The 10,743-nt window shown below is 38.5% G+C and overlaps 1 pseudogene across 1 annotated transcript; it reads right to left on the reverse strand.

Annotated features, from left to right (window-relative positions):
* Positions 1 to 2,291: 2,291 nt before the first annotated feature.
* Positions 2,292 to 6,829, reverse strand: LOC306669249 (holocytochrome c-type synthase-like; annotated as a pseudogene). The gene is made up of 3 exons: positions 6,691 to 6,829; positions 4,297 to 4,436; positions 2,292 to 3,026 (listed from the first exon to the last, which is right to left on the reverse strand). The product of its transcript is annotated as a holocytochrome c-type synthase-like (transcript).
* Positions 6,830 to 10,743: the final 3,914 nt, after the last annotated feature.

The raw sequence follows: 10,743 nt of genomic DNA on the forward strand, positions 1-10,743 counted from the left end.
TCTTACAAAAAGAAAATATCTGTAAAAATTAAAATTAACAATTATTCTTGAGGTTGTCGGAGAACCAAGGTTTCAGGTCAAACTACCATTCCTAAACTTAAAGAATCAGGCACATATAGGGCAACAACTGAGGTCTGCTTACTAGAGAAGAATACCCTGGAGTCATAAACTTGTACAAATACTTCTTTCATAATCTGAACTATTTGAAGTAGGCCATAAATAGACTGTTATGAGAGTCAAAACAGTTTTAGGGGCTGTATTCTTAGAAGTAGCCCTACTCTCTCATGAACTTTCCTACTAGGAATACTAACAGGTTCTCAGAGTGGGGAATTTAGAAAGTTCTCTCCTTGGTCCTAGTAGCAAAGGAAAAGGTAGAACAATCAGTGTGAAATACAACCAGAACATTTTTCATGAAAAGTAATACATATTTTCCAGATAAAAGTCCATCAACAGTAGGCAGTTTTGAAATCTTATCCTAACCAGGGGAAAGAAAATCATCCTCAACCTCGTCTCCTTCATCTTTTCTATCTTAGTTAGGAACGCAGATTCAAGGAAACAGACTGTGTAATCTGCAGCTGGAGAAAGGAGTAGGGGACAAGGCAGGAGGAAGAACTGTGCAACTGGAGGAGGGACAAAAACATCTGAGAGGACAAGGGTCAACCAAAGGTGTGAGACTAACCAGAGGATTTAAACACTGGCTATCCCTTCACCCACACCCTAACCTCACACCAACAATACACTGTAGTATAATATCAATGCCTCAGTCAAAAGGGCTGCAAGACATGGACCAGTAGATGCTTAGGAGAGCTCCAATGCCAAGACAGAAAACCAAAATAAGGATGTTGGAGGAATAGAAGTCTCTGGCTCCTACAGGTACAACGAACATTGAATGTAGCCCAAATTCCAAACAGATTAACAAAACCTACATCCTAAAGGCCTACTTACCACCGACTGTATTACTCAGTCTATCAGTACTTTCAACAAAATGTTATTATGTATGCTAAAATTAAAGAAAAAAACACAACCCAAAGAGAGAAAGTTTTCAACAAAACAAGATTCGAATATGAGATGTTGAAATTATAATGAAATGTATTTAAAGTTACTGTGATAAATATGTTGAGGTCTTGGAATGAAATGAAGGTCATGCAAGGCAGGTTGCTAGAGTAAGAAGAGATGCAAACCTTAATAATAAATTTTTTCAGGATAAATTAAAGGATTTAATATTATCAACACTTTAAAAAACTGTCATTTGTAACATGCTACTATAATTAGAACCAATTTTGGGGTTACTGATACAAGGAATTTCAACAGCAAGCTTAGAACTTCCTTAAAACATAAAATTGAGACAGTGAATTGATGTAAGCACACTACTTTTGAAAAAATACTCTTCTTGTGAATTGAATACTTTTAAATTAATGAATTAATACTCAGCTGAATATAATCACTGGCACTGTGACTTGAGCAAGGCTTTTAAATTTGGATTAGGCCAACAGGGGGAAGGCTCCCAATGAAGGAAGGAATGGGACTCAATGTTGGGATAACTCGAAATGCCAGGGACAATGAAGAGACCTGTTTTGGGGGAGCACAACTACATATCAGAACAACAGGAACATATGTTTCAAAGCATATGCATCAGCAGCACCTCATGGTGAGTTGAACTTCTTTAACAAGGCCCAGCCTATAAATGGATATAAATGAGAACTGAAGAGAGCCAAGACATGTTTTAGTCTTGCTGAGTGCAAAGGTATGGCTTTACATTTTGTTCAGGGTCATTACTAAAGTGTAGGGACTTCAGAAATCATAGTCTCTTTTTAAGATATTTCTTATTTGTAATGAACAATCTTAGTTAAAATATTTGACCAGGTAAAAGCTTACGAGCATCGCACTGGCTTTTAGGTATTACCTCTCAAATATTCCTGAGAAAACAGTAAAAAAAAAAAAAAACTGCTTTCCTCACTTTCTAAATGCTCCTTTTCAGAGGTTGTTCAGACTTTTCCAGATGAAATACACAGTCAATATTGCAGCTTAAGGAAAAACTGAGGGACCACTTCCCACTTAACCCAAATGGAAAGAAAACTTAGAATGATCTGCTATAAACTACAAGGCAAAATGCAGCTCAAAACTGAATGGAGTATAGTGTCCTTTGCTAAGTGGAGGATGAAGCATGATTACCCACTTGAAGTTCCTAATACATCATGAGTGCAATTGAGTTTGGGGAAAACAGTTTAACGTATCTCTCAGAAAAAAATATTTTATACTTTGCATCACAAACAAAACAGTGGTTACGATGTCTAGTGCCACCAGGCAATCTTTATTCTGTCCCATACAGCTGAAAGTGAAACCAAACCAGGGCAGATGTCCAGGGTGGTGAACTGGTGGTGGTCCTTGTTGACTTCACTGCCACTATAGAAATCTGTCACAAATCTAACTTTTGTGCCACAATGGTTGAAGATCCAATCATGCCTGTAGAAAGACAACTCACACCGTCCAGGAACTAACTCTTGCCCTTGGTGATTACTATTGCCTTCCCTCCAAATCAGATCAAAGATGAACCACAAGAATACTGCAGCAGGAAGGGCTTCCCACTTCAAAATCTCCTTCAAGCCTGTTCATTGCTCTGATTGTGAATTCTAATGATACTATACTTATCTTTCTGACTAATATCCTCATCCTTCCACTTCCACACTTTCCTTAACATTGCTTTCTAAAACATCTGTTTGGAAGGATAAAACACTTTTTTTCTGAAACTACTCGTTGAATGGATGACTCCTCTCTGACAACACAAAGGGCTGGCCTGGAGCTGGTGTTTGATTGGATGGTAGCATCAGATTTGAAGGATCCAGGTTCTCCTTATTCTTAGCAGCAGCAACCATGATGGGACACTCCATACACTCATATGCACAATCTTGGTGGACAGACACAGAGTACGTTTTGCTCTCATAGGTTGGAACAGAGGGCTCTGCGTGCATAGGACGATCTTTCATTTTTCTTTCATGCATTGGGCATCCTGAAGGCTGTCTGATGATCTAAAGCATTTGGAGTCTGAAGTAAAGGCTGACAAACCCATTACTGGAATCAGTGTTGACTTCAAACGATTTTAAATTTCCAGCTGAATCCTCTAGTAGGCTGCTCCCGGCTGCTGGCCTCACCTCTGACCTCCAACCAATCCCCAAGGACAGTGAGCTGCTGCTCTCCCTTCCTTTCTCTCACTGGGTCACTGCTGTCTTCTAATAAAAAAATTTTTTTGAATGCTAGGAAATAGTAAAAAGAAAAACCAAAGTAACAGAAGGGAAAAATGTTGTTGAAAGACTTGTCTCCAGACACAATATGTACAAAAAAATTAACAGTTAATTTATAAAAGTTAGTAGAAACTTCCCAAAGTAAAATACAAAGAGAAAAGAATTTAAAAATATATATCAGAGCAGAACATCTATGAATTTTGGAACAGTTCCAAAGGCATTAGAAGAAAATAGAGAAAACAGACCAGAAAAACTACATGAAACAAAAATAGCTGAGAAATTTAAAAATAAGAGAAAAATAATGGAAAACACCAAGCAGGATGAAAGGCAAAACAAACACACATACACACACCCACACACTTAAGTACTCTGCAGAAAATCAAACAGAAAGAGAAAAGCCAGAGGATAAGAACACCTTACCTAAAGAGGAATAAGAATAAGAATCATAGTAAACTTCTTATCAGAAGCACACATTTTCCAGGTGCTGTGGCACATGCCTGTAGTTCTAGCGGCTAGGGAGGCTGAGGCAGGGGATCATGGGTTCAAAGCCAGCCTAGCAAAAGTGAGGTGCTAAGCAACTCAATGAGACCATGTCACTAAATAAAATACAAAATAGGGCTGGGGACATGGCTCAGTGGTTGACTGCCCCTGAGTTCAACCCCCAGTACCCCTCCCCCAGAAAAGAAGCACATATATTTTATTTTAATAAAATTCATCTTATGATTTTTTCCCCCAGAGGTTATATTTCTAATATATCAAAAACCCATTCCACATTCAAGATCAACTAGATTTTCTTCTGCTTTATCTCAGTAAGTTTTGTAATTTAGATCTGTAGTCCATTTTTATTTAATTTGTGAGAGATATAAACTTTGTCTATGTTCTATGTTTTTGCATAGGATATCCATTTGTACAAATGACATTTATTCAAAAGACTTTCTCCTTTAAGTCTCCTTTGCTCCCCTGTTAAGTATAAGGTGACTATATTTGTGTTTGTCTTTTCTGGGCTTTCTATTTTATTTCCTTGTTCCATGTATTTGTCATTTCATCAATATCATACCATCAAAAGCACTGTAACTTTTAAGTAAGTCCTGAAATTGGGAAGTGTGATTTCTCCATCTTGGCTGCCTTTCAGTACTATCCTGTATATTCTGGGTCTTTCTTCTTTGCACACCAATTTGGGAATGAGTTTTCGAATATCTACAAAATAAATAGCTGGTATTTTGATTGGAATTCCTCACAGACTAAGATGGAAAGGAGTAACATGATAACTTTATTGCGTCTTTCAGTACTGAAATATGTATTATCTTTTTATTATTTTTTTAATCAGTGCTTTATAGATTTCCACAATTCCTATATATATATATATATATATATATATATATATATATTTTTTTTTTTTTTTTGGTAAGGTTTACACCTAAGTATTCTAGTTTTTTATACCTAAGTAGTATAGTAGTTTTTATTCTATTTTAAATGATATCTCCTTAGTGTCAAATTCCAATTTTTCCTTTCTAGTGTAGTAAAATAATTGACTTCTGCACACTTACCTTGTGCCCTACGAATTTACTATACTACTTATCAATTCCGGGTGAGTTTTTGTAGATTCCTTTGAAACTTTATCCATACACAGTCCTCTTATCAGGAAGGATAAGTTTTATTCTTTCCTTTTAAAATTATACATTTTTTATTTCCTTTTCTTGGTTTTGTAGATAATATATAGCTGTGTACTATTATTTCACTTACTTCAACAACCTCTCATTTAATTGAAAAATTTGTAAAGCAGTATGGGGATCCATCAGAAAGCTGGGAATAGAACAATCATATGACTCAGCTATTCAACTCTTAACTATTTTTCCAAAATAACTAAAAGCAGCCTGCTATACTGATACACACATACCAATGTTTATAGCAGCACAATTCACAATAGCTAAATTATGGAACCAGTGCAGATGCTTGTCAACAGGCAACTGAATAAAGAAAATGCAATATTCATGCACTGTATAGTTTTACTCAGTCATAAAGAACAAAATTGTGGCATTTGCTAGTAAATTGATGGATTTGGAGATCATGTAAAGTGAAATAAGCCAGACTCAGAAAGCCCAGTGTTAAATGTTTTTTCTTATATGCAGAAGCTAAAGAAAGAAGGAGTAAAAAAAAGAAGGCCAATAGTGTAGAAGAAGGGGATCAGGAGAGAGAAAGGAGGGGAAGAAGGCATGGGAGAAAGTCCTAGGGAATAAAATCTACTAAATTATGCTGTGTCCCTATATGAATATACACACGTACATGTATGTACTAATTTAAATACACTAATTAAAATTAAAACAATAATAATAAGGGAGAATAAACAGAAGGGAAGATAGGAAAAGGAAGGCACTGGGGAGTGAGATTGGTCAAATTGTTACTTGAATTTACAAATATGGCTTAATGAACCCCACTGTAATTATAATACACCAATAAAAAAATTAAAGGAATATTTATGATCTTTTAAAGACAAAATTTATATCCATACTGAGGAACTGCTTTTTACTTACACAAAATAAAACTTGAGAACCCTCAAGGGAAAAAATACATGGCTGTTTGGTGTACTCAAAGAAGTATGACTTTCCAAAACCAGGAATGACATAAATTTATAAATCTTCAAATAAAGCTTTCACCAAAGTGTTTATAATTTCCCCCAAATGTTTTAGTCTATTTAAATTTGATCATATTGGAGAAGATAGCTACTGATGAACAAGCATGAGATGCATAAAGAAAGACCTTGACCCAGTGGACTCTTATTAATTGATTTAATTTGGTTAAACAGTGTCACCATCGACTAAATTAATGCCAATAACAAATTGAGAGGAAGAAACAAGCAGATGGGAAGCCACCATATGCTTATGTCAGGCTGTTAATTGATAATAATTAAGTAATTATGGAAAAGGAAGAAATGTTAATTCAAACGTCTACGGCATTTGAAACGGCTGCTTCTAGAACTGTGTCATTAATAATGAACACTGTACCAACTCAGACCCTGAATTAGCTAAGAAGATAGGGGCAAAGGAAAAAAAATTACTCCAGTGTTTTCTAATCCACCTTCATGCACTGACAACATTCATCAAACATTTTTTAACATGTAGTCTCAATAGACACATTTACCTATTTATTATTTTTATTTATTCTTCATTCCAAGAAAACAGGATATGCTCATTGCCCTTGTTGCCAGGGAGTGTTAGCTGTTGAGATGGCAGTGGCTGGTATGGTTGCCTCTTCTCTATTTCCTTCCTTCAATTCTTTCCTTACGTTTTTGCTGCCAAATCCTGGGATTGGTGTTTGAGGTTCCCACTAGGGGCCTTCTCTTGACCTCTACCCTGTCTCTCTCTCTTTCTCATTCTCAGTCCTGTCCCTCCAGTGGCTCCAATAAGGACCACTCACATTGCTGGACTTCTCATCCACCACCACCCGCCGTCACCTATTGGTAAGTGACCACCTTCAAATACCCTTGATTCCTGGAATCTCTGTCTAAGTTTCTCTCTCCTTGGATATTGTCCTTCTGACAAATCCCAGATCTGTGTGACAAAAACTCCACTATCACTGGGTGGCAATGACATACTTTCTTTGGGACATTAATGAATTGCCTGTCATTCTGTTGGCCTTTCCTGAAACAACCTTAGAGAAACTAAAATTCTTGTGGGGATGCCCCTTGATTTTAGCTGTTCTGAAGAGGGCCCTTGGGGGCCCTCTTCAATCTTTTTGTTGAGCATGGAACAGACCCCCTTAAAGCCCCCCATGAAATATCCCTTTGGGGTATCTCCTCAATTCAGACCCAGGGACTCCAAGATACACTCAGTTCTGAAAGCTGATGTTCTTCCCTAACACTGCCTGGCCCCAGTTGAAGCTGGACAATGAAAGTTGTTGACCTGAAAATGGCACATTTGAATTTCAAATTCTCCAATATCTTGAAAGCTTTCTCCAATGCAATGGCAATTGATCTAGGGTCCTCTAGGTTCAGGCCTCTACCTCAGGCTTGATACCTCCCCTTTAGACCTTCTTTCTGCCAAAACTGCTCAATTTTTCACATTCTTCTCAATAAACCCACTCCCCAAAAGCATTGGCAAACTCCCCTTCTGATTTTGACACCAAGATGAACCCCTCCCTTTCATACTCACCATCAACCTCTTTCTTGTGCTCATCCTCATCCACCTTCACCCCTTCCCTCTCCACCCCACACTCACTTCTGCACACCTCCTCCCACACAGCCCTCTGCTTCCTCCAAGTCCTTCCCCTCCACTGGGTGGCAGGTGCTGAAACACTGTAGGTGTTAATGTTCCATTTTCCATAAGTAACATTTCACACACAGAAAAATGTTCAGGTTCTTTTGCCTCAGACTCCCCTACCTTTCAGAAAGAGTTCCTACGCATTACCCAGGCCTCTCACCTTTCCTGGCATAACATTTATGTCATTCCTTCCTCTTGTCTCTCCCCTGAGGATAGGTATAACATTTGGTTGGCAGCTGAGGTTCACAGACAACCTCCACCACCAAAATCCTGCCAATAGTCCCATCAATACCACAGAAGTCCCCTGTATTGACCCCAGTTGGAACTATCGGACCACATTCACTGATGGGACCAAGCTGGGCCAAACTAATTAACTGCTTTCTGGCAGGAATGGAAAAGGCTGCCTTAAAGAAGGTCAAATATGAAAAGATTAAAGAAATTACCCTAGCAGTGATGAAAATCCTGCTCTTTCCCTATTACCTCTCAGAGCTTATGACTAAATATACAACCTTAACTCTGAGTCAGACAAGGGCAGACTTTATCTTCATTTACATTTCATCTCCCAATCTGCCCCAGATGTCAGGGGAAAAAATACCTCTAAAAGTTGAAGGACGACCACACTCTCCTCAATGTGAATGTGTGAAGCTGGACTTCAAAGTTTACAACAATAGAGAAGAGGAACAAAACCTCAAATGAACTCATGCTAAATTGCAGATGTTGGCAATTGCATTCAGACAAGGGCCCCAAAGACCCCATAAACGTGCGAGTCCTCCATGTCACACTTCACATCTCCAGGCACCTACTTCAAGTGTGGCCACCAGGGACACTGGGCAAATGCCTGTCCTAACCCTAAACCTCTACCTGAGCCATGCCCTCTCTGCGAACAAAGAGAACACTGGAAATTGGAATGCACTCATAGAGCCTCTCCCTCTTGTTCAATTGTTTCCAATTCCCACAAGTTCATAAACACCTGGCTAGCAAGCATCCTTGGACTGGCAATGAATGGTCTCTCTACAGAGGACTGAAGGCCCCCTGGACTCCTCATCCCCATGACCATCACCCCATGAGCCCAGGGTAAGGTCATCAGTATCTGGTAGGCTTATCTCTTTCTTATTGAAATGGGGGCAAGTTTTCAGTACTACCAGAATTTTCCAGTCACCTCCAAACTTCCTCTACCTCTATTATCAGCATTGATGAAAGCTCACCACCCCCAAAAAGATGGATCCTTTACTCTGTAACCTATTTGACACTGGATTCTCACACTCCTTTCTTTTCATTCCCCAATGCCCAACTCTTATCCTTGGCAGAGCATCCTAACCAAATTTAATGCCTTCATTCATTTTAATTGCTTGATAGCCACCGTGAATCCCTATACTGCTCCACCTTCTTTATCCTCTAATGCCAACCAGAAGCTTTTCCTCCCCCTCTAACTTCTCTATTAGTGCTCTTTCCTAGAGTGTCATCCCAGTGTGGGATATCTGCAATGCCACCATTGCCACCCACCACACTCCCAATAAAATTTCCCTTTAATACCCTGCCTCCAGTTAACAAAGGTTTTTTTCCTGTCATCTCTCTGGCTGCCTTAACTATAATCAGAGAATATTCTTCCTGCGTGGAAATAATACTTATATCTGTTTGTTCACTAACTGGACAGGAAACTGTACTCTGGCCTTTATTGCACCTCTCTATCCTATATTCCACTGAGCAGGGACCCATCCCCATCCCAGTGTACACCCTACTCAGACCAAAATGGTAGACCAAAATGGTATCCCTCTCCTGGTAGACCTGGGCATAACTATAGAAGTTGGCACAAAAGTAGCAAGAATAGGAGTTTCCTCTCACCATTTTGCAGTACTTGCCAAAGAAATGGCAGATAGCCTTAGAGAAATTTTGATCCAACTATCACATAAATTCATTGGCAGCAGTTGCTCTCCAGAACAGATAAGGATTAGATCTATTAACTGCAGAAGAAGATGGCGTCTGTGCCTTCCTACAGGAGACCTGCTGCTTTTATACTAAAAAGTCTGATCTGGTGAGGGATACTATAAAAAATTTAAAAACCATGCTACCAAATTTGATCACTACTCTTCATCATAGAACCCCATTCCTCAGCTATCTTTTCTTGGCTAGCCCTCTTCCTTTTCCCAGATCTCTTGTAAATATTGGCCTCACTATTAGGCCCTCCCTGTTTTGGCTATTCATTATCTATTTATGTCTGCAGAAGACCATCAACACCACTACCAACCAGAGGGTCCAAAACATCCTCCTGCTTTGCTCCATTAGATCTGCTTAATACCAATGCCTTCAAGAGTCTTCTGCCAATGCCCCCTCTAAGCAGGAAGTAGCTTAAGAGATAACAACACCACTTTCCTCTTCTCGACAGCCCTCTTTCTATAAAATAAAAACAAAAAGGCAGGAATGTTAGGGAGAGGTTTACTTAGGCAACATCATTTTGAAACATATCCTCCACCTTAGAATAACTCTCACCCAGAACAATGGTCAGTCTGACCTAAACCCCAGACAAGAGCATGTAATGAAAATTGATACCTGGGGTGGAAATCCTGAGGTAAAGAGGATAAACAGAGAAGATCCAAGTAAATAAAATTAGAGGTGAAAAAGTAGACATTGCAACTGACATCACAAAAATTCAAAAATCATTCTGAATTATTTTTAAAAAATATGATAACAAATTGGAAAATGTAGAAGAAAGAACAAACTTGTGGACACATATGTAATATTGAACCAAGAGGATATAAAATCCTGTGTATACCAATAACAAGTAATGAGATTGAATCAGTAATGAAAAAAAAAAAAGTCTCACAACAAAGAAAAGCTCAGAACTGGGTTGATTAACTGTTGAATTTTATCAGGCTATTAAAAAGTAACTAACATCAATATTATCCAAAAATTCAATAGAATTGATAGGAAGGAAACACTTTAAAATTCATTCTAAAAAGGCCAACATCACTCTGTTACAAAAGCCTGACAAGAACATAATATAAATGAAAAGAAGCTGGATGTGGTGGTACATGCCTATAATCCCAGAAGTGAGAGGCTAAGGCAGGAGGATTGCAAGTTCAAGGTCAGCCTTCAAAACTCAGCTAAGCAACTTAGGAGCCCTAAGTATCTTAGTGAGACCCTGTCTCAAAATAAAAATAAAATTAAAGGGGGATGGAATGTAGTTCAGTGGTTAAGTGCCCCTGGGTTCTTTAATCCCTGGTACTACCACTACTACTACTAGTATTACT

This window comes from Sciurus vulgaris (assembly GCF_902686455.1).
Source record: "Sciurus vulgaris genome assembly, chromosome: 9".
Classification (NCBI taxonomy): Eukaryota; Metazoa; Chordata; class Mammalia; order Rodentia; family Sciuridae; genus Sciurus; species Sciurus vulgaris.